Below are 25,099 nucleotides of genomic sequence, written 5' to 3'. Positions count from 1 at the left end.
AGATGGTGTCCAAGTGTGCAGAGTTGTGGGGTGTCTCTCACCACATTGGCGAGGGGTATGAAGGGATCACCTGCTTTGGAAAAACATGAACAAAGCACGGGGAGCAAAGAACAGGGTATCTAGTGTGCACAGAGACCGGTTGGTTCTCCATCACTAATGACGCGTCGTGTGACGGGGGTGGTGAGCTTGTAAGGCAGAGAAGTAAAGGAGCAAAGCATAGAAGGTCCCTGATGCCATGTTTAAGGAGTACAGACTCCTCAGACCGATGGAGGTCAGATCACACTCTCCAATGGGCTAAGGATTCCTCAAAGCCCACTAACCCTCCAAGGGCTGCCTTGAGAAGTCCTTGGTTATGATGGGTACAAAAGTGGGGGAACCAATGCAGGTCAACATGAATGGCCTCCATTTTATTTGTTTTATGTATAGTTGACCCTTGAAAAATACAGATTGAAACTGTGGGGCCACTTGTTTCTGGATTTTTTCCTGTACAGGACAGTAAATGTATTTTCCCTTAGTAACATTTTCTCTAGTTTACTTTATTGTAAGAATACAGTATATGATCTATACAACATACCAAAAAAAAGTGTCAATTGACCCTTTTGGTAAAATTTTTGGTTAACACTAAGCTATTAGCAGTTAAGTTTTGGGGGAGTTAAAGTTATATGTGGATTTTTGACTGGTGGGTTTCTATGTTTCTATGCAAAATTTTCTATGCAGAATTCTATGCAAAATTTCCTTTGAAGATAGGGTTGTGGCTAAACAAACAAACAAAAAAAAAAAAAGCAAAAAATGAACCATATCACACATTCACAAAAACTGTTGTTGGCAAAGAGGACTAGCCAAAAATTATTAGAATTGGTTATATTTAGCTTTTTGTTTTAAAAAATCGATATCCTGAATTCAAAGCAATGGATATGTTTTATTCATTTCTGAACCTTGTATCTTACCTAGCAGTACTTTGCGCATGACATACACTCAATGAAATGTCCAATGGGAATTATTGTAGGAATCTGATTTACACGCTATTTCTATGAGGTCAAGTTCGATAGCATATTGTCCACTCACTCAAAAGCAATTTGTAGAAATATAAATGAATTTTCCCTTTACTCTCTTTTTCTCTATGTAAAAATTGGAGTGCACTAGCTGGTTTTTTTTTTTTTTCTTCTCTGTTTCCTGTGTGTTGTTGAGACATTGGCTTTTCTAATTTGATGCCTTGGACCTGGTTGACAAGTCTGATTATATGGGATTGAACTTCGTAGAAAATAACAGTTAATTGTATTTTTTTTAATGCTTAACATGATATTCTGGGCAAGTTTTGTTTCTTTATGGACTAGAGCCAGAATCCTACTGTTTTTCAATTTGTTTAAATGCAACAGCTTATACAACATATGTACATGTTCAGTTGAAGATAAAGGATATCATTATTTTTAGCCTATTACAAAGAAAACCACATTCTCTCTTAAATGTCTTGGCATAAAGTAATTTGAACACAATTTCTGCACAAATCATTTTCAAGAGATTGGCTGTCAAGTGTATTTTTTAAAGTAGCACTCTCTCAAGAACCAATGAGACTTTGCAAATTTAGGTATATTCTCAGCCTGAAATGTGGTTGAAGATGTCAGTTTTTAAACAGCACTTTGAGAAGTAGTTAGCTTAAAAGTACAGCAATTCAGAGCACACTGAGAATGATTTTGAAGAGTAAAGTCTTGATACACTGGAAAGAAAGTTGACAGATTCACTACAATTAGGAGACAAGCAGGTATAACTCCCACTTGTAAAAACTTTTCTCATCTAACGCACTTCTGATCCTGGCCTACGAAGACATTCAGCAAATCCTTACTGCTTTCTAGTGTCTGAGTCCGTTGGACAGAAATTCTCCCAGCTTCCTTTTGTAGGACACAAGCAGTATACCCACCACTGCTTTTCTTAAAAATAAATAAATGAGACCTATAAAAAAAAAATGACAGGACCGAAATGTATTTTTCCTTCAAGCCTGGTGTGTGCATGTGAGTACACATTCACGCATACACACACACTCCTACATGTGTTTACACAAGCAGTCATGCCCAGACGCAAACGTTGGTTTGAGTGCACATGTCTGAGGAGGAAAAGGTGACTTGAAACCTATTTCCCAGCTTTTACTGCCACTACCGATAGATTTTACCAATTCTGACATTATTCTGCTATTGTATAAAGGGTGGGAGCATGCCCTGTACTTCGGCAGGCAAGAGGATATTGTGAGGATGTTGTACCTTCTCCACCACAAGAACCTGAATATTTAAGGACTGGAGATTTTTGCCTGATATCCTTTGGCCTTGCTGTCTTCAACGATGGAGCTTTGTAATCATATGTGGGCATCAGATTAAATTCACGAAGGAAGAATTAGTCCCCTCAGTGTTTGTTTTTTGTGCACCGTAATAAAAGTTTATCGTTGCCTGTTGCCAGTCTTATCAAAATACTGGAAAGAATTACTGCTGCCCAGCTGTCTCTGAAAACCTGACCCAGCTGCATTTTTGGAAGCATGTCATATCTTCCTAAATTCAGATAAATCCCCGAGGCCCACTTCCCTTCTTTGGACACACGCACACGCATGTACACACGCAACAGAAAGGACAGTAGATACCACTGTTCTCTTCAGTGAGGGTGCACCCTCAGCCCCATCCTACAAAATGAGTGACGGAGGGAAGATGTGAAATGGCTATTCTCTTTGTGGGTCTTGGAACGAAACCATAGGACCCTCGTCCTAATGGTTGGCTCTTTTTTTTTTTTTTTTTAAGATTTTATTTATTTATTTGACAGAGAGATCACAAGTAGGCAGAGAGGCAGGCAGAGAGGTGGGGGAGCAGACTCCCCGCTGAGCAGAGAGCCTGATGTGGGGCTCGATTCCAGGACCCTGGGATCATGACCTGAGCTGAAGGCAGAGGCTTAACCCACTAAGCCACCCAGGAGTCCCATGGTTGGCTCTTCTAAAATTATCGAGAGGGTTTACATGGTACAGACTTTGGGTTCGCAAATCCACTTCACTGAAATCCATTTCTCTGCCACTTAGAAGTTTCGGGCTCTGGGGCTGTTGCTTAATCTCTCAGTTGGTTTTGTCCCTGGTCATTGGGAATACTAACAGCGTGTGGGGGAAGACTAAATGAGAACTAATAGAAGAAATTCAGTATTTGTTAGTTTTAAAATGAGAAAACTGAACAGAAATGGAAGAATGTACATCCCTAACACACCGCAAGTGGTGTGAGGTAGCCAGGAAGGCTGGCTCCGAGGGTGGGCGGGTCAGGAGCCACTTCTGACCACTGACTTAGGTCACTGGCTCTCGTCTTCGGTTGTACATTAGAGCCCCATTGACCAGGCAGTACCCCGGATCCATTAAGTAAGGGCCTCGGGATTCTTAAAGCTCCCTGTGCGATCTCCGTGTGCGACAAGTTTGAGCAATGATGCCGGAGGGGGATTCGAAAGTCTCTGGTTCTTCCAGTGACTGAATGGTTGATGCCTGGAATTCTAAACTTTAATTCTTTTTCCTTAAAACTGGAATTTGGATGTCATATTTGATGTATATTATGTCTGGCTTACTATCAACTAGATTATTAAGTTCTCTTAATAGGCAGATATTGGGGTGGGGAAGAGAACAGAGGTGTTTAGATGTCTAAAGACTAAAACAATTCACTAGAGGGGAACAGACATGGAAACAAATGGAACTAAAAGAACAGAAGACCGAGCCATTTCAAGCTCCTCCTCATTGCTTTAGGAAATTAGTCCCTGCAAAAGCACCACCCAAGAGCTCATTCTTTCTCTGAAAGCTCAGGATTATGGTCCTTTTCAGTCAGAACCATTGAAAATTTGTTATATCTTCAAAATGTGGGATGTATTTGCTGTAACCATAAAGTCATTCAAAGGTAATTTGCTAAATTTTTTTCCAAAACACACACACACACACCCACACACGCACATATAACACCTTTTTGGAAGAGAACAGATTAAAATAATTCCATATTCAAAACCTCTTTGACCTCTTTTCCACAAGTGGTGCTGGGACATCTGGGAAGGACAGATGAGACACATGCAAAGAAAAAAAAGAAAGCTGGACCCTTCGCACCACATACAAAAGATTAACTAAGATGAGCCAATGATCTAAATGTAAGAGCCAGAGTATAAAACTCTTAGAAGAAAACAGTGGGGTGGATCTTCATGACCTTGGGTTTGGCCATGGATCGTTAGGTGTGACACCAAAAACAGAAACAACAACAACAACGACAACAAAAATAGATAAATTGAACTTCAACTAAATCAATAACTTTGGTGACTCAAAAAACACTATCAAGAAAATCAAAAGACAACCCTGCAGAATGGGAAAAAATACTTGCAAATCATGTATCTGATCAGATTCTGGCTTCCACCATATATAAAGAACTCTCAGAACTGAACCACAAAAAGACAGACCACCCAATTTTTAAAAGGACAAAGGACTGGATGGACATTTCTCCAAAGAAGATATACAAATGGCCTCCAAGCAATTGATAAGACATTCAGCATCATTAGTGGCTATGAAAATGCAGCCCAAACCACAGTGAGATCCCACCTCATACCCACCGGGATGGCCATAATGAATAATAAAAGGAGAATAACCGATGTTAGCAAAGAAGGAAGATCGGAGACTTCATACATTTCCAGAAAATGGAGCAGCCAGTGTGGAAAACCTCAGAATATAAAACATGGAATGACCATATGACCCAGCAATCCCTCTGTGTACACCCAAGAGAACTGAAAACAGGCATTCAAACAAAAGTAGGTAGAGTAATGTTCAAAGCACTCTTCCTAATAACCACAAAGTGGAAATAACCCAAATGTCCATCCGCTGATAGAGATACAGTCTCTACCTACAACCGACTATTATGTAACCAGGAAGGGAACAAAGTACTAGATGAATCCTGAAAATGGGATGCTAAGTGGAAAGAGGTAGGCACAAAAGGCCATATAGTACAGAAGTCCATTTATAGGCAACATCCAGAATAGGCAGAGCCATAGAACAGAGAGTAGATGAGTGGTGGCCAGGAACAGGAGGAGGTGGGAATGGAGAGTGAGTATGGAGTTCCTTCCTGAGATGATGAAAATCTTCTGGAATGAGCTAATGGTAAAAACCACAGCATTGTACACTTCACAGATGATTGAAATGGTTTTACCGTGACTTTTACTTCAATTACAAAATCTCTCTCTGATCCTGTCTGTTGTCTCATCTCTCATTCTGCTCAAGGGGACATAAACCAATCACTTAGCCATGCCTGGAGGTCTTGCTCCATCCGTTAGCCTTGTAATTCCACTCTGATGCTAAGACTTTTTTTTCTCTCCAATGTCATACTTCTGTAGCATCATCCTCACTGGTCTCCTCTTCCCTACCAGAACTTCCATCCATCACCCCTCCTTAGGCTTTGGTCCCCAGCAGAGCCATTCGGAGGAACATGGCAGACTGTTTGCCAACTCGGTATGGCGGACTGTTTGCCAATCTCCATCTGTAGATTCCATAATCTGACCTGGAAGGCTGTGCATTTGCACAGACAGAAGCTCAGACACCTTTTGGTGCCTCGGGGACCTTCCAGGTTTTGAAATTAGACATCGGGTTTCCAAAGTGGCCATGTCACATAGACGGACTCCTCCATCACTGCCTCACCAAGGACTGTCAACTCTTGAGGACAGATGGAAGAGCTCACCCAGTATTTCCCGGCAGGCCCCGGTGATTCCTGCAGACTCACAATGAAAGTCACACGTACAAAAATGTAAATTTGTGTGAAATGGGATGCTGTTACTCACAGAGTTTAAGTGCTTTTAATTCCGGATAATAGATTGCTCTGAAAGCTTTAGAGATTGATCTCTGAGTCTAAGGAGTGGTCCAAATGTGGAAGGAAACGGTATTTGTCATTCTAATCTTTTTTCTTTCTTCTTTTTTTTTTTCCTTCCACTCTTTTTCTGCTGGGGTCAGCAGAAATGGGATTTTTTTTTTTTTTTGTAGATCAGTATTATTATGATTATGATTATCTGAAAGACCTGTATGGGAGGAATGCTGCAATCTGAATTAAAAATAGCATTTTTCCTCGCCCACACACAGCACTTGAGTGCTCTGAATGCCTTTTATAAATGCAGACTTTCTGCCTGGTTAGATAAAAGAAGCTGTCACTTCATTTCCATAACGAAGTCATTCCCGGGAGAATGCCATTGTTTTAGCAATAGAATTTTTGTAAAAGGCCTCTTATTTTGCCTGAAAAAAGGTAACAAAAATGAACTTTTGAGAGCTTATTCGACAAAACAATTAAGGAGCGAGAGATTTTCTCCTCCTTGGATATGTTGGGAGTTGCTAAGTGTGAGAATCCCCTGAGCCATGATAGGAGGATAAACCCCTAAACCCAGAGGCTGAAGGAGGAGGGGAGAAAACCCCTTATTCTTTCTTCTGGTAGACATGGGGGGGGGTAATTCTGTTCCCTGAGAATGTGTGTTCTCAGGCCATGTGACAAACAGATGTTGCTATGTCTGTGGAGTTTTTTAATAATTATTTTTAAAGAGGTGCAGGGAACTTTTAGAATGCTCATGACAAGAAACTCCTTGGGATCTTTGATGAAACACCATCGTTAGGTATTTTGATGGTGTTTCAGGACTGTGAAGGCAAATCATGGCTGTATCTTGCGGGGGCGGAGGGAGCTTGGGGGGGGGGCTGTCCTTTGCTCAGAAAACAATACTTGGTATTTCCCTTTGTTTGGCCTTTGAACATTGTAGCAAGTGGGATAGGAGGTTTTTCTTTAGACAGTGTAACTTGTAACTAGCTCAAGCTGGCCCATGCCATGCACAGGCCCTCCAGCACCCGTCCCCGGGCTCCCCCAACCCCACCCGTGGATCATCTTTACTCCAAATACGGTATCCTCTCTTCACCTCCAGATTCATAGAAAAAAGAATAATTGTATTTCTTGGTAGTTCCCCGGAACCAGGTAACCCACATCAAAGTATGCCTGCCTTTGGTGTTTCAACAGGTAATCCCCAGATTTCATGCCAAGTGGCATTTCTGTTACTTGGTGTTTACAGCTCAGACCATTGAAATCTCAGGTTTTAGGCTAGAATAGTTTTATTAAGCCTCCTCTAAAAGGAGAGAAGTTTACAATAGCCCCTTTGTCCTGCAATACTTTTGTTCTGATTGCATCAGAAAGTTGTAATAGTTAAACAAGGAGGCAGCTACTTGGAATAGTATGAAAAAGAGATTAAAATATAAGGTCATGGGGGTGGGGGAACCTGGGTGGCTCAGTCGGTTGAGCATCTGACCTTCAGTTTCAGTTTAGGTCATGATCTCAGGATGGTGAGATAGAGCCCCCAGGCTCCATGCTCAGTGTGGAGTCTGCTTGAAATTCTCTCTCCCTCTCCTTCTGCCCCTCCCACTCATGCTTTCTCTCTCTCTCAAATAAATATTGTTTTAAAAATACATAGGTCTTTATATTAGTTGGCTTTATTAATTCAGTAAAGCAGACAAAAAGGAAGACAAATGAGATTCTCCTAATAAAATTACAGAAAGTCCTCTTCCCTGAACCTTCTGCAGAAGTTGGGTAGTTGTGCCTATCTTGAGTTTTGGAAAATAATTCTATTTTTAAAAAATCTTTGAAGAGCCTTTTTCATGTAACCACACTCAAACTTACTTCTAAAGCATGAGTTGTAGCCGTGCTTTTACATAGTAGTATTTCATTAAATGGAAACGAAGTTGTGGCTTTGATAGGATGCTTTCAGAGTTCTGTTTTGAATACCTTCGGTGAATTCTGTTACTTGTATCTGTTCAAAAGTAGGGAGGTGGAGGAGTATGTGGATTCTGTCTTTGTCATTTTCCTTTGACCCATCGAAAGAAAGTATTTTGTGAAGTCAGACCAAATCAAATGAAGATGCTATCATAGCATTACTAATATTATGTCAAAAGAGAACGAGAGGGAAATATTTACATTTCTTTCTTAGAATGTTTACTAATTGTGTTCTAAATTTTGGTCTAATTTTCTCAGTTTTGTCCTAGAGCCAAAAGAGCAGAAATGGAAAGCCAGTTAAAATCAGAGCACTCTGCCCAGAGGAGACCCTCTCACTGCTCCTGATTTGTAATTGCTTTTGTGACTGATGAACCCACAAAGAGAGGGCCCCTCCTCACCTTCCCCATTTCTCCCAAGCCCTTCGGCAGCACCCAGGCATGAACACAACTCCTTCAGAGAACAGGTGTGTGATGACTCATTGTGGTGGGAAAGGGGCTCATAACCCATAGAATGTGGAGCCTCAGTATGCTGTCTGGGCTTCTGGAGCAAGATTCCTTCGTGTCCTGGGCCAAGAGCCTTCTGATGGGCTCGCCAAGTTTTAAACAAATAAGGCCAGGAAGAAATTGTCAATAAGGAGCACGTGCCATCTTGGTCTTAAAAATTATGATTTCCTAGAGATAATCGTTCTACAGCTGTTCAATGTGGACGGCATGTTTCTCATCTGTATTTTCATTTTATTCTTGCTATGCAGACCTACTTTTCCCTGGATACATAATTATTATCTCTTAGTAAACTTTGATCTATGCTGGTAAGGAGATGTAGTCTGCACATAGACACTTGCTGAGCCTAATGTGTGTGGGCAAAGCTCTACTTTGTGTGATAAGCTCTGCCACATAGTAGGAGAGAAACCATGGCATGAATCAACAAGAATTAGAATTTTTTTTTAAGTTTGGTCACAGGATTTTTTCCCAGCGTACGTATGTCTCCGATGATGTGTTCTTTAGACACATAATAATTTTAGTTTTTATTACCGAAACACAAACCGGTCAATATCAGGAGAAAATATCCCAGATGCCACCCAATGCATAATCCAAGGATTACCAGTTTGGAAAAAGATTTGATAATGGATAAGTCACACAAATCATCAAATGTGGATTGAGTAGGGGGTCCCACGAGGTGACGAATCCATCGTATTCTTCAGAATTCCTTCCTTCCAGGCTTCATGTGGCCCTTCCCCTTCCTCCAGTTCTTCTTAAAATCAGGCCGAACACCATCCCCTCGGGAAAGTTCTGCATTGACATTCATTGCTTTTTGGGGACAGAGGAGCTTTGGGGCCTCCGTGACTGACATTTATGCTCTTTTGTGAGCAGAATGGAGACAGAGGCTGGGGACCCTGCTGAGCTGAGCCTGCTTACCTAGAGGAGGTGATTCTGAACTCTGCAATTTCCAGCAGCGCTGGTTGCTTCTCTTTCTTCCTCAGAACAAAAATACAGAGTCCGCTTTGGTCCTGAGTTGGAAAAGGAGGCTCTTGCCCAACATATCACTGATTGAGCAGTTTCCATAGAGGCTTATGTAATGGTTTTTCTCTCAAGTCACCAGAAAGGGAGCTCTCCTGTCTTGGAACCACAGAGTAGAGGAGACATGTCAGAGTGAAAGTAAAATATCCCATTCTTAGTTCACTGATAAATATTTATCGTTTACCATTTATAAAAGCACTCTGACCAAGAAGGCAGATTCAAGCCCTGACTTCATAGAGTTTCCCGCAGTCGACTGGGGAAATGTTATCTGTCTTACATAAGGAATAAAATTATTACTATTTTAAGGCAAAGGAATAAAAAAACTGTCAGAGTTCACTTTTTTTTTTTTAAGGGCACAGGAGTGCCCCATTTTCCACAGGGACTCCATTCTAAGACCCCTGTGGATGTCCAGAACCATGGATGGTTCCAAACCCAGGATACACTTCTTTTTCTTCCTATACATGCAAAGCTGTGCTAAAGTTTCATGTATAAATTAATCAATTTACAAATGATAAATTTATTTGTGATCTATTAATTATAATGTATAAACTAATAAATTTAAAAAATAATAACTAATAACAAAGTAGAAAATTCATAGTGTACTATAAGAAAAGTTAGGTCAGTGTGGTCTCGGTCTCTCAAAATATCTTATTGTGCTGTACTCACCCTTCTTTGTAGGATGAGGTGAGATGGTAAATGTCCTCCGGGACTGGGCACAGTGAGGTGAATGACGTAGGCATTGACCTTCTGACCGTACATCAGAAGGAGGATCCTGGGGGCGCCTGGGTGGCTCAGTGGGTTAAGCCGCTGCCTTCGGCTCAGGTCATGATCTCAGGGTCCTGGGATCGAGTCCCGCATTGGGCTCTCTGCTCAGCAGGGAGCCTGCTTCCCTCTCTCTCTCTCTCTGCCTACTTGTGATCTCTGTCTGTCAAATAAATAAATAAAATCTTTAAAAAAAAAGAAGGAGGATCCTGGGGTTTTGGACCTTGATTGCCTGAAGGTAGCTAAAATCGAAGAAAGCAAAATCACAGATGAGTGAGAAAGTTGTAAGATAGCAGGTTGGAGGAAAGAGTGAGGGGGAAAGAAGGCTTTGTGTGGGCTTTGGGAGCCGTGGCTTAAATTCCAAGCTGTGGCGTGGAAATGGGAGCTTAGAGACGAAGAAGGAGCAGCGCCTCTGGCTGGGATGAGATGCATCAGGAAGAAAATACGTAGGGACCAAACTGTGAGGGTCTCTGCCATCAGACTGTGGACAGTTCCCACACGCTGTAGGAACCCGTGATGGTACAGTATGGAGAAGTTGTATTACCTGATCTACTTTAGGAAGTACGATCCAACGGGGATGACCCACGCAGGGTGCGCAGGGAGAAGACTGCCGGCGAGAAGACCCGGGAGCCAGTGGCTGGTGGAGGAACGGGGTCTGAGCCAGCCTGGCGGCGTGGGCTTGGAGGTCGGGCTCCATGACACTCGACAGCGAAGGGGCGCAGGGAGGAAGAGAAGAAGGCAGTGGTGCCCATAGCTAGAGTCAGAAAGAAAAGAGGAGCCCTGGCTCGGGGGCAACAATGGGAAGTTTTGAAACAGACGTGATTTCTGAAGACTGGCTTAATCCAGCAGCTTGAAAGGGGGAGATGCCAGGGCCCAGGGTACAGGTTGAAAAACTCGAGGCAAGAAAAGGAAATTGGCAAAGAAAGAGAAGAGGGCTGAGCGTGTCACCTTGGGGAACACATACCCTGGGTCTAGAAGGAGTAACAAGAGGGGACACAAGCGGAAAAGAGGAGCAGCAGAGTGATGGGAAGACACCAGATTAGTACCGCCAGGGAGCAATCAAGAGGACTAGGATATTTTGGTTATAAGAGACAAATGAAACTCAAGGTGATTTAAACAAACAACAAACAAAAACCAAAAAGAAAACACCCCAAATTTGTTGTATCTCATATATATTTGTTGTCTATTGCTGCATAACGAATTACCGTCATTTAGGGGCTTCAAACCACACCCCTGTTATCTTTGCCTCTGCACCTATCCTAGCTTAGCTGGCTTCTCCATTCAAGGTTTCATAGGGATGAAATCAAGGTGTTGGTTGGGCCACATTTTCATCGGGGGCCCACCATCCTCTTTCAAGGATGTGGTAATTGACAGAACTTATTTCCTTGCAGGTGTAGGTCTAAGACCCCCATTCCAGGGCTGTCAGCTGGTGCCTCTCTTGTACCTTTTCATGGGATGCAAGCCCCTCCCCCAACCCAAATATGTCCTCTCATTTTGAATCACAATCTTGGAAGAGCCCGTTCCTAGGAAGGGGTCGCCTGATTAGGTCAGGCCCACCAAGGACAACCTTTCTCTTTTAAGGTCCATTGATTGGGGTCCTTACTTTTAGCTGCCAAATCCCCTCACAGTAGCAGCCGCTGAATTTGTGCTTGAGTGAATAACTAGGAGAAGGTGTGTGTGCACTGGGACATTGGGCTTCTAGGGGACCACTGTGGATTTTTGTCTCTCACAGCATAACTGAAAAATTCAGGGATAAATTTCACTTTTGGCATGGCTGGATCCAAGGCACCTCACCGTCATCAGGAATTGGACTTTCTGTCTTGGGTTTGCTCCCTGTTACAGAACCTCATTCTCAAATAGGTTTTCCTCACAAGGGAGCAAAACAGCTCTTAGGAGAACCACACTTTCATGTTCCAGCGTGTCCAAGAGAGGAGCTGATTGGCTTTGATTATGTGCCTGTCCCTAAAACCAGTCCTCATAGTGAAAGGGATGTGTATTCTAATCTTCCAGAACTAGGTCATGTGCCCATCTTTGCACCCAAGACGTAAGACCACCCCAACCCAGATAATGAAAGAATGGGGAGAGGTCACTCCAGAAAGACACTGTTGAGGCAGAAATGCTCGTCCACTGAACTAAAGTTAAAGGAAACTGAAGGAACTATTGAGAAGCCGTAACCAAAGAGTGGAAGAGAAGTCAGGGAGGGAAAGGCCACTGCTTTTAGGAGGCAAGTTGAGCTCTATCTGGTATAATACCAGCACTGAATTTATACCACAGTCTCATGTTCGTTAGTGAACAGGAGAGAGGCAACAGCCATCTGGGAACATCTCCTAGGGATAGCAGTGGCTGAGTGTCTTGGCCAAGAAGTTTCCAGCAGAGAAGAAGACCCATGGGGAGAAAGAGGGCAGAATTGACCCAGATAGGTTGGAGCCAGTAGAGGGGAGAGCAGACAACAGCCCAACACCAAAGCAACAGAAATTTCCCCCAGCTTATAAGGTATGTGGGCCTCTGGGGGGTTTTTTGCCATTGCCACCTCTCTAGACCAGACAGGTGTTCCTCTTTCCACTGTAGCCATCTTAGAGTGATTAAATATACCCGAAAGATTTGTGGCCTCTGTCTGGCTAGATCATTGACTGGAAGTCTTAATCTTTAGGGCAGGCTTAGCTTTCATGGTTCTTAAAGTGTGGTCCGTGGACCAGCAGCACCAGCAAAACCCGGGAACGTGTTAGAGATGCAAGTTCTCTGCGCCACACACCACCCCCCACCAGGTCTAATGACGGAGACATTGGGGAAGGAGGGAACCCAGGCATCTGTGACCTCTGGGCGTTTCTTAAGACCTCCAAGTTTTTCTTTCTTTTTTTTTTTTTAAGGTTTTATTTTTTATTTATTTGAGAGGGAGAGAGCACAAGCAGATGGAGGGGCAGAGGGAAAGGGAGAAGGAGATGCCCTGCTGAGCAAGGAGCCCTGCTGGGGCTCGAACCCAGGACCCTGAGATCATGACCTGAGCCAAAGACAGACATTAACCGGCTGAGCCACCCAGGAGCCCTGACCCCCAGATTTTTCTGATAATGGTTCAGGTTCAAGGGCCCCTGCCTCAGAACATCCATACCTCCCCTCCACATACCACCAGGGTTTTCTTAACAGAGGCTTGGGAAGCTACGAGAATCAAGGATATTTATGGGAACTGTTGAAAAGTCGCTAATGACTCCAAATGTAATGGGTTGGAAAACAAAAGACAGAAGGGGAAGTTGTAACTTAATTGTTCTCCCATTCATGGAGGGTTTTCATGTAGATGATAGACATCATAGGAGCTACAGGACCCCAGAAGAAGGGCTTAAATGATAAGCTGTAGAGCATTCCTTTGGAGTAAAGTTTAAGTGGTAGAACAGGTTTTGGCTATGGTTCATTTAATTTAAATGCAAGGTCTCCTACTAGACACTGTGAGGGGTTTGCAAAAGAAAGGCACGGCAAGGTTTCTTTCATCAAGGAGCTTATAAACTTTTTGAACCTCCAAGACTTAAGTAAATCCAGTGGCAAAAAGAAAGACAGTATAATGGAGTGCTGAATTGAAAAGGATCTCAAGTCCAAATGTGTGGTAGACGCTGTGAGTGCTAGAGGCAGTCAGGGAAAGGAGACCTTGGCATTGTGTCATTTTCTTCTCTGGACCACAGAATGCAATTGTCAGCCTGGTACCATTTCCCAGGTCTGACGGTGGGGGTAGTGGCCGCTTGGGTTGGAGAATTCCTTTTTCCTGCTGTCTCTTCTTTCCCAGTTTGTTGAAGTTTGTCAAAACTGCAAAATCAAAACAAGGAGCTGTGTTTCGAGACTTTGAACTTGAAGTATTCTTAATGTCTTTGGTTATATGAGAAACTTGTAGGAGAAATTCCATGTCGTCCTGGGTGTCTTTAGATGGGACAAGACTCGAGTGGAAGTTTGGCTTATTTGTTTCAAACAGACTTTCAGACTTGAACTTCGTTCACGGGGAGGACATGAATGAACCTGTCCCAGGATGCCTTTGTTTTGCCGGATGAAGAAAGAATGAGCTGATTTTCCTTCGCAGAAGGATTAAGTTGTACCAGATCGGGGATGATAGGGAACGAGAAAACACTTCAGATGAACGCAATATTTCCATTGCTTTTTATGCTTTTCATCCTGCTGCTTCCCTGGGTAAATAAACAGATGATCAAGGCTAGAACCAAAGGAGAAGGCTCACAGGACGCGGACATAAAGGCTGTTTAGAGTCCCAGAGAAAAATAATAAAAACATCTTAATAGTAAAGAGGAAGCCAGCAAATTTGGAACCTACTGCAAAGCACTAGGAAGATTTTTTCAGAAGTTTATGGGTGATGCGATCTGTTTTTAGCCCTTGGAGGTAGGGGGAGGGTTTTCTTAACTCCAGCTGTGGCGTGCAGGTGTTAACAGAGAGCTCCCTTCTCTTTCTCCGTGATGACTGATGACGGGGTGACATGAGATGCATTAGGAAACCAGAGGCTTCCTCTCCTGTCACATCAAATGTAATACCTGTCTTGAACCAGGCTCCTCTAGCAGAAATTACTCGTGTTTGTTGTTCTGGTAGTTGGGAAGAAGAAACCACTCTTATTTCAAGGTCCTGACAACAGCTCTTGGGCTCATTTCTTGATAAAGGAGACCCAGCTAAAATGGCCGGGGGTGGGGTGGGGAGAAAATAAAATACCAGAAACGAATGGTACCCGTCCAGTCAGATCACATCACGCAGAGGCTGTGTTCTCGACCTGCTGAACTTCTCTCACCTGGTCGTTTTGTAAGAAAAGCCGTCCGAAGTGCCCCATGGCGAATGCGGTACCCCCAATATGACTACAAATCACAGTGTTTCTTTTTTCTTCCTAATGCCTATCCGATTTGCAAATTTCACACATGGACTACAAATGGTACCCACTGGTTCTTGTCTGCTCCTCTTGATGCAGTGATCTCCTTAAAGGCTGGGTCCTTGGCTGTTTTGTTCACTATTATGAACATACACCCTGCTGAATATAGGAAGAACCAAGTAAAAATTTGCCCAGTGAGTGAATGAATGAATGAATGAATGATGAAAGCACTTCGTACACCTGAAACTAATATAAAAGTATCTGTCAGTTATCCCTCAATCAAGAAGAAGGAGAAGAAGAAAGCACCTTGTAAACTATATTCACTCGAAAAGCCCCCCATTAATTATATTTGTATCAGCTTCCTCCTATCTCCCTTCTGTCCTAATTTCCTTCTTTCCATTTTTTTAGTTTTTTTGAGGTATACTTTGTCAGTGTCTTAACAATTCCAAATCGAAGATTTGCTGTTCTTCGTTTTTGCCTTTTTTTTTTTTTTAGGGGATGAGGACTGCATTTTTCCCTCAAAAACAGGGTCACTCCTACAGGGCTAGCCCCGAGCCTCCCGTCTTTGTTCGGCATGTGCTTTGCGGCTTTGAAAGGGAACTCGTTCGTGGATGATTTGTCTGGGAAACTAAAAGGGCGCCAGCGCGGCACTTAAATTCATGGTTTCTCACGGTCCCCAAAGCCCGTCACGTATGTTCCCATACCTCAAGCCTAGTCCCCCAAGAATACCCAAGTCAAAATAACTTGATCGTGTTGGCCCAGACAGCGCCGTTCCTGGCTCTGTGTTCAAGGAGGGGGGAAAAAAAAATCAAGAAATCCAGGTGTGGAAAATATTAAGGATTGGGATATGAATAGGGCTTTTCTTTAAAAGCAACAAACAAACAAAAACTCTTCCAGTCCTCTCCAGCAGGGCCTCGGTGTGCACTTCTGGGCGTGTGTGTGGAAGTGTTACCCTCGGTGGGCGGGAATGGCAGACAGCCAAGTGGAAAATTTCACAGCCCTGCAAACCTCCAGTGCACTGAGCGCTGTCAACCAGCCATCGGAGGCAGCCCAGTGGCAGGGACCAAAGAACCATGCGCCTGCACAGGCCTGAGTTGTCAGCCACCTTCCACCCTCCCCCCCCTCCCCCTCCCCCTTCCCTTTGCTTCCCGCTCTCTTCCAAGCCTTCACTTTCTTTCTCCCTGAGCTTCCAGAAGGCTCTGTTTCCACTGCTGGGCTTCCCCGGGCCCCTCCGTGGCTGGGACGTTTTCGCACAGCAGCCCATGTAGACTTCTTTGCACATTCGGGTGCCCCAGGGAGAGCGGACCGTTGGTGGCTAGCCAAAGCTGGCTTTTAAATTCTGGCTCAGAGCTCAGTAACAGGCTTATGACCACTAATAATACTTGGCGATTACATAGTGCCTTTCTTCTCAGGAACTGTGAGTACTTTGCCAGAGTGATCTTATTGATTTTCCCAACAACCCAGTGAGGTAGGAAAATGGCAAGAGGTGATCGTCCCAGCTCCCTCCCTTTTGCAGAGAGTAAAATCAGGTGGCGTGTTATGAGACCGTATTGCAAGTTTGCATCTCAGCTGGGATTACATCGGGACTGCCCCAGAACCGGCTTCAACTTTATGGGTGGGTGGGGGGGGGGGGATGGTGGGGAGGGACAGAGGGAAAAGGCTGACGAGGCCACGCTGTGTCTCCTGGGCCTGGAGCAAAAGTCCTACGCTGCTTTTTTTAAGGAAAGGGTCCTGGAAAGTGGTCTTGGGCGAGTCATCAGTGAGTGGCATGGACCACGAGACTTCATTTGTTGGGATAACCGAGTGATCGGATGGGGCATTTACCTGTCCCTTTTTTTTCTCTTTGACTCCCGCTCTAGGGATTTCTCACTCCTCTGGAAGGAAGAAAGAACACGCCTGAGCCCGGGAGCGCTCCAGCTTCTTGTGGGGAGTCTCTATGGTGAAGGCTCAGCCCCCGCTACCTTCGAACAGCGCGCAGTGAATGTCGTAAGTGAACGCGCGCGGCGTCTGGGGTGGTTGCTTCGCAAGGATCCGTGAATCATCGCGTGTCACCGAGCCAGGGAAACGAAGGGGCATGAGCATGAGTTCTAAGGGATCATCCAATTAATTTCTTTTTTTAGCAGAGAGGTGCTGTTTCTATTTGCCGCGAACTTGCCTCTCTCTCTACTCATTATTTCCTTCTGGTGTAGAAGAGTGGAAGACAGTGATTCTTTTCAATGGTTAGTGCCCCCCTGTCCTGGGACAGTTACACAGAATCCACCGCAGAGTGGACTCTTTTAGCTGGGCTGTCCAGCTTCTTTGGGGTTCGGTGGGTAAAAATCCTCCGGGCGAACGATCAGCCACGAGAACTGGCACCCAGCCGATATTTTTATTCGTGGAACGTTTTATTGTTGTTGTTGGTTGGTTGGTTGGTTTTTGGAATGAAACTTTTTTTTTTTCCCTTTCAAAAATCTGAGGTATGCAAATACAGTCAGTTGTGTTGGGTGCTTGTCTTACTCAGAATTGGCTGACTTACTGGTTTTTATCAGATTGCAAGGTCAAGGCTTTGGGATTAGTAAAGTATCAGGGGCTGGTTGCTTTTCATGAGGAGATTAAATATCAAGTCATTGAAGAGATAGACCACACGCTGGGTTGCAAGGAGCTCATTCCTGCGCAGAATTTAGGAATCTGACCAGCTCCTTTGCTTTCTGGAGATTTTAACCTCATTGCTAGATTGGGTCCAAAAAAAAGTTTATAAGGTTTTGATCAGGAAAGAATACAGCTGCAGGAAACCAGGGATGGGCTATGAGTGTATTGTCTTCAAGTTTTAGAAAATGAAGAACCAACTTTGACTAGGACTTCGTGTGTGTGTGTGCATGTGTGTGCATGTGTGTGTATGCCTATATATACATGCAATACATATATATATTTAATACGTGTCATATAGTTGTGCACATATTATATAAACAAATACATATTTTAATATGTAATATTTATATATAATAAATATACAATATTTATATTTATATACAATATATTTATAATAAATATATTTATATAATTATATATATAATAAATATATTTATATATACACACAAGTATATGTGACATATATATTTAGACATACTATATAAAATTTTATATAAGTTCTTAGCTTAACAGTGCAGTCAGGGAACTTCTCCAGGCATTTTTAACTTACATTTTTGCAGTTGCACAAATGATTTTGAAAGAGCAAGGAGCAATACTATGGGGGCACATACCAGGGAGAAAAAGCATTAACGCTGAAACAAAAAATTTCCACTGGATATTTTTTGTTTTGTGGTTTTCTAAAAATTTGTATTAAAATATTCATCTTTATCCGTATTTCCTCAGGGTTAAATAGTCATGCTCAAATAAACTTACTAAATTTAAAACCTCCCAGCACCTCATAGTAAATGGTGGGAAACACTGGTGTTTTAATGTGTTTCTGTTTTGTGCATATGATCACATTGGTTCCCATGGAAATGTACATGCAGCTCCTGGAATTAACAGACCTGAATTCTAGCCCTGGTCCTATGGTTGAGGTCAAGAAAGTCTGCAACTTTGACAGGTCACTAACCCCCATCAAGTGTTACTTTGTTAAGTCTACATGTTTACTTTTTATTTTGTAAATCTGTATGCAACAGCAAATAACCTGTGAATTGATCAGTTAACATCTTGGTTTGATGTCCCCAAAAGGGGCACAGTATTGTATAAGGCACTTTAATACTTACTTAAAAACAAACAAACAAAAAAACAACTCTCTTGTTGAAGTTTCTCCCACTATTAAGGAATGATTTGGATCCTAGAGTAGTGGGATATTTTACTAGAAATTATTTTCCCACTGAGATGGCCGTTAGAATACGTGATGTTTTTTTAAAGCATTTTTATCCTAGGAAACAAGTATTGTATGGAATAGTGTTGTAGGTTTCAGGTTACATCTAAGTGAATAACACAGACACTGTCATCAAAATAGCTTTTGTTTCAAATCTGATTTTTTAAAAAATATTGCTTTGAAATGCTCATGTGATAAACATTAAATGAGGTTTTCAGAGGAGTTCTGAAGTATAAACTTTAAGATGCCACATGCCCCACTAAAGTAATTTTAAAATCCATCTGTAAATAGAGTGTGTTGAGAGAAAGGAAGAAAATACGAAATTCTAGTGAACTCCTTCAGTGCTAAGGACTTCCTCTTGCAAATCGCATTTGCTTGTTGGGGGGTATTGGGGAGGATCCCAGTTTTCTCAGCAAGTTGTGAAATTAGTGGTCTTAGTCATTAGTTATCTTTTGGGATCTTGGTGTTTTTACCTTGAGTTCATTACTTTGGTATCCTGGGTGCCCCCAAACCTGTGCCATTATGATCAGGAGAGCAGGAGATTTTTCAAAGAACATGTGCTTGCATATGGCGCAGGAACGTGGATGTATAAATATTTGAGTAACCATCGTAGCAGCCATTGGTATGAGCAGCTTCTGTTCTCAGCATTCCTTGCAGACTGCACCCCAAACTTAGTGCCTCTGTCGGACCCTCTGCCTGTCATCATTTGCTGCCTCTTAGATCTGCCACCGTCTGTTTAGCAGATGATATCTCAAAGTCCAGAAAGTGTCTCAAACTGGCCCAAAGATGTGGTATCTTGTACATGAAAGGGGTGGTCATGAAAATTGACCTGCAAGTCAGGAGACCTGGGTTTTACACATGGTGTTGCACTTAACCTTGGAATCTGGGAACCCCCAAAGCTCTGTGGACCCAATTTATGAGGAGTAACATGAGAAAGTTGAGTTAAGTGATATCTGGTGATTCTTCTTGCTGTGTGTGTCACGTTGCATAACATACCAGCTTGAATGAGGCATTCATTTTAGCCCGTTTGGCTTCTAAAAATCAGTGATTCGGCACAACTTCAGTTTACAACTGTTTTTAAAATATTGAGCACAGTTTTATGCTATTATATGTGTGTTATGTCTGTCACTGTCATGATACCTGCCCTCCCAGATAGCATGATAACTCAAAGGTGTTCCTTTGGGGCTTTCTAAGAATATAGTTTTAGTCGTTTAAATTAAGGATCCACCGATTGGTCTTTTTGAAAATTAAATATGAGTCGCTTTTGAAATTAAGTTTCTTAAAACTGTCCGCCTCCACACTCAAATATTGCTTAGCACAGGGATGCCTGGGTGGCTCAGTCATTACGCGTCCAACTCTTGATTTCAGCTCAGGTTGTGCTGTCAGGGCCCTGAGGTTGAGCCCCACACTGGACTTTGCACTGGGCATGGAACCTGTTTAAGATTCTCTCTCTCCCTCTGCCCTTGCCTCTCCCCCATCAATCTCTCTCTCTAAAAAAAAAAATACATACATATATGTATACATATATATATGCTTAGCATATATGCACAGAGGCAATGATCTTTATTTTTTTCTTAAGCTTCTCAGCCTCCTTAAGTAGGACTTCTCAAGTTACCGTTTCAAAGCAGCCTCTCCTAACCTACATAAACTAGCACCCACCCCACCCCTCTGTACCAGCTAGCATAGCATACTTCGTTTCTTTTTAAGCACTTTATATATTATATATTTATTTGTTAATCATCCATCCCCTCAACTAGACTGTAAGCCCCATGAAAGCAGGATGATGATGGCGATGATGGTGATGATGGTGGTGGTGATGTTGAGGAGGAGGACGATGATGATGATGACGATGGTGATGATGATGGCGATGATGGTGATGATGATGAGGACGATGGTGGTGATGACGATGGTGATGATGACGATGATGGTGATGATGGTGATGATGATGATGGTGATGGTGATGATGATGATGGTGATGATGACGATGATGGTGATGATGACGATGATGGTGATGATGATGATGGTGATGATGATGATGGTGATGATGGTGATGGTGATGGTGATGGTGATGATGATGATGATGGTGATGATGGTGAGGATGGTGATGATGATGATGGTGATGATGATGATGATGATGATGGTGGTGGTGGTTACCAGCTGAATCCACAACACCTAAAATGCCATCTGGCCCATTGTAGGCACTCAGCAAATAGTTGTTGAATGAATGTCCAAGGAGAAAGTTAATGTACGCTGGGACTTCCCACGTGTGGGCTAACCCATTAGAAGGAGGAATATAAACATGGTTCTGATGAGACCTGCTTGAATCAGATAGTAATGTGATCAGGCAGGGGATGCCGTGGAGAGACCCATCTAGTTTCTTTAACTTAGAAGTTGATACTAAATGTCCGTGATGTGTATAAGTAAATGTGAGAAAGGAAACAATTTGTCTAAAAAAGTTTTATAGAACTATCAATAGAGTATGGGGATTTTCTGATACTCTTTTAAAAAAATCCTGCCCTGTGTGTATTTCCTCTCATGTTCCATTTGAGTGGTTTGCCTTATCAGTTCTTTCTGAGCAGCTTGCCCTGGCATTCTGTGAATGGAGGTAGCTTGGTCTCTCCCCATCACGTCATTTCGTCGCCCCTGAGAGCGGGAGCCAGCCTTGAAGTGAGCTCTCTCCCCAAAAAGAAACTCACCATTTACTGAGTAGCATCATTTGCCCTGTCTTTACTGCTGGATGAGGCACCATTTGGAACAAAGATATGGCATGCTGACACAAAGTAAGGCCACCTAGCATCTCCTGTGGTGTGAGGGAGGGCCTTCACAAAGTCTTTCTCTCTCACTCTCTTTCTTTTGATATTTTATTTGTTTATTTGTCAGAGAGAGAGAATACAAGCAGGGGGAGTGGCAGGCAGAGGGAGAAGGAGACTCCCCAGTGAGCACAGACCCCGATGTGGGACTCGATCTCAGGACCCTAGGATCATGACCTGAGCTAAGGGCAGATGCTTAACCCACTGAGCCACCCAGGTGCCCCTCACAAAGGCTTTCTTAAGTTATCATCATCCCACGTTGCTTTCGAGGATGGCAAGAATAAAGGTTCCTTGCATTTTGTCTGTTTATGGACCTCCCCCCCTTTTCAGAGGAACTGCTCTGAGTGCAGAAGTTAGGTTTTTCCTAGGAAGAAACCGGGAGACCCGAATACACACCTCTGTGCCCATTTATACAGCATTATGCTGTCTTTATAAGCTTCGAAAAATGGCACCTGAATTTCTAGTCCCCAGAGTCAGAGAATTGCATACACACGCTCTGATAAGAGTGATTTGGGAATTTCCTGCGTGTCTAGCAATTTGTACCTTTTAGATTTGCCATCTGTGACACCACATTCTCTAGCATTCTCACAAAAAAAAAAAAAAAAAAAAAAAAAGAGAGAGAGAGAGCGAGAAAGAGAAAGCTGTTTTCCGTCCTCACTTCTGAAGGCCCCGTGACTTGGCCTGTGACTTGGCCTGTGTGTCTTCAAGGCTCTGATTGAGCTCTTCGGTGCACAGCAGAGTCTTATGTGGTCTTTTTTGGTTTTCAGCTTCACCCTTTTCTCTCCCAGTCCCAGACTTCCTTCCAGCATGCCTCACTGAGAGCCTCACTAATTCCTGGCCTGGGCCCCTCTGGCGGGGCCTCCAGAGGAATGCTCCTTCTGCGAGCTGAAGTCAGAGCTCCTTCCTGAGTCCTTGGCAAAGTCTAGCCCATCGCAGACAACACCCTTTCCCCTCGGCATCACCTTCCTCCAGCACTGGGCCTCCTCCTCCAAGAGGAGAGGGAGAGAGAGAGAGAGAGCCACGGAGTCCCCAGAAGCTGTGGGAGGGAATATTCGTGTTCTGTGGGGGAAAAGGAGCCCCCGAAGCCTGGTGAGACTGTTTCCTAACTTGAGTGGTGCCAAGGTCAAAGTTTGTGTGTTCTCTTGAAGGTTAGAATTCATCACATAAATGATACTTAGGAAAAGACTCTTGGGTGCCAAGGTGTGCTGAAGTCTGTTAGGGATACAGGGATGCATGATCGATGTTTGCCGCCCTCTGAGACGTTGCTGTTGGAGCTCTTGTCGGGGAGGGGGGTTTACACTCGGGTGTGCATCAGGTGTCCTGGAAAGGGTGATGGGTCAGAGTGCTCAGAGCCCGGTGCTCAGGGAAGGCTTCAATCTCTGCTGCACAGCAGAATCAGGCCTGCAAGCCGAGGGAGCTCTTAGCCCCATGTGCGTGTGGGCTTTGAGAAGGCAAGGCAGGGAGGGCAAATAAAACCGGTCTCATATTTACCTCCTTCTACGTTTGGGTACATGACACCTCTCCATCAGAACCTTCTTTCCATCAGAAAAGATGGGATAGGACAGCCAGTGGAGACATTGGATGGGGATTTGTAGCATCAGAAAACCATTCTCCTTTAGGACCACCTTATGTATCTCCTTGCAAAAGCTGAAGCCTAAACTTGGGGTCACTCAAAGAAAGGACACCATTCAGCCCAAGTAGATAGAATGTTTTCAACTTGAACTTCGATGCAGAAACCATACCCCAGGTTTAAAAAGTGTTTCTCAAGGAATGTATCTTTGAGGTGTCCACTGCGGAAGAATCCTCGTGCACCAAAGTAGGAATGACTCACTCCTGGTGCCTCCCCCACACCTGAAAACGTTTTTTAGAGAGAGAGGGGCAGAGATTAAGTAAGTCCCACACTTCTGGGCATCTCAGTGGCTGGCTGGATTGCTCATCTTTGTTAAGATATCACTGATGTGAGTGGTTTCTCACCCTGTGTCTCATCCCATAGTATTTGAACTCCTTTCATGATTCCTCTCAAACATGGTCATTTCTCGTTGGCTTCAGACAGAAAGGGGGGCATAGACAGGAACGAAATGACATTATTTTGTCTAAAAGCCTGAACAGAATCCATTGGTTGTTTCTTACCAGCAAATAAATTATTCCTTGGGACTAATGTCAAGGAAAAAAAAAAAAAAGACAAACAGAAAGATGACCTCATTCTTTTAATTCCCCCACATTTTTCACTTTTGTAAAATAATCATTTTTTTAAAACAACAACAACAACAAAAGACAAACAGAAAAATGGCTTCATTCTTTTAAATCCCTCACATTTTTCACTTTTGTAAAATAATCATTTTTTTAATATAGAAAGTCGTTCAACCACTTCTCCAACATATATTCATATGATATTTCAAGTGGTAGCTATACAGTGAATTATGCTAGGTGAGATCTTAGATTGAAGGAATTAATTTATCTTCTATCCATCCTGAGCATTAGGTTAACTTTTTGCAGATGCTTAAATAAGTATGTTTACATGATTCAGAGAAAGTAACTCTCAACACGTACAAAATGCTTTGTGTGAAACCTTCGTTGGAAGAAGTCAGTTTTTCAGTCTTTTTTTTTTTTTTTTTTCTCTATTTGTGCTTCTGTTCTAAAATGACTGAAGTTGAGTCCCCCTGCCCCATGGAAATATTAATGGGACATAAATGGCAGTCTTTTGAGCATCTTTAATTTCTAGAAATCAGGCAAGTTCTTGTCACCATACTCTTTGGACTCCAAGCCATCTTCTTCCACTTAGAAATTCCACTTTTCTCCTATACCTTCGTCACGCACATCTTGTCGCCATCTGCCTTTCTGGCCTGGAAGGTCTGGTACCAGGATGGTCTTGGACACCATGCACCATGCGCCATGCCAGCAGAGTTCCTTGCTAATGACCCTTGCACAAGTCCTGGGCTCTTTCAAACTGCACACGGCCATCCTCATTGGCTTCTGGACACCCAGCTCTGGGCATCTAGAAAGAACGTGCTTGCTGGAATCATTTTCTCGAATTTCCATGAGGTTTCTCTTCTCTTCATTTCTCCTTTTTCTTCTCAAGCCTTTATAGTTTGCATGGAACTGAAAAATTATAATTTCTCCAGGGCTAACATCCAAGACTTTAATAGGCCGTCTTAATACTCTGGGCTCCTACGAGTTGCTACCCGTTAGAAACATTGTAAAACTCCGCAGAACAAAGAAGACTGGCCACAAAGATTGTTCCCTTCCTCTCCCATGGCCAGCCCTCGTTTTCCAGTTTTCTTTGCCTTTTCTTTGTTCCCCAAGGAGAGGGGGGCATGAGATTAGGATGTTATTGTTCGGAAAGGGGACAGCTCTGGCCTGTACAAACAAGATTCCCCCCACCCCCCTTTGGCAACCTGAGTGGTTCTACCTGTTTTCTGGCTCCCAAGCTTCTGCTTGTGAACAGGCTCCCTCCCCACCACCTGCAGGACACTAATAAATTAAAGATACAGTCGTCAGTTAGTTACTATGTGTATCTACCACTCACAGAATTTATAATAGAGGCATTGGGGCTTTATCTGAAGTGAGTGTCTTGCCCC

The 25,099-nt window shown here is 43.2% G+C and overlaps 1 protein-coding gene across 7 annotated transcripts in view; it reads left to right on the top strand.

Moving 5' to 3' along the window:
* ATXN1 (ataxin 1) overlaps nucleotides 1-25,099 on the top strand; it is a 401,941-nt gene that overhangs the window by 230,339 nt on the left and 146,503 nt on the right. For all 7 annotated transcript variants that reach the window (XM_045085051.1, XM_045085052.1, XM_045085054.1 and 4 more), the window contains one exon: nucleotides 16,739-16,865. The gene's annotated coding sequence lies outside the window, so the exon portion shown is untranslated. The remainder of the gene's footprint in view (nucleotides 1-16,738; nucleotides 16,866-25,099) is intronic.

This window comes from Mustela putorius, unplaced genomic scaffold (assembly GCF_011764305.1).
Source record: "Mustela putorius furo isolate JIRA1106 unplaced genomic scaffold, ASM1176430v1.1 tig00000831_pilon_pilon_pilon, whole genome shotgun sequence".
NCBI lineage: Eukaryota > Metazoa > Chordata > Mammalia > Carnivora > Mustelidae > Mustela > Mustela putorius.
Note: the sequence above shows the minus strand (reverse complement) of the source record. Positions and strands in the feature narration are given on the sequence as shown.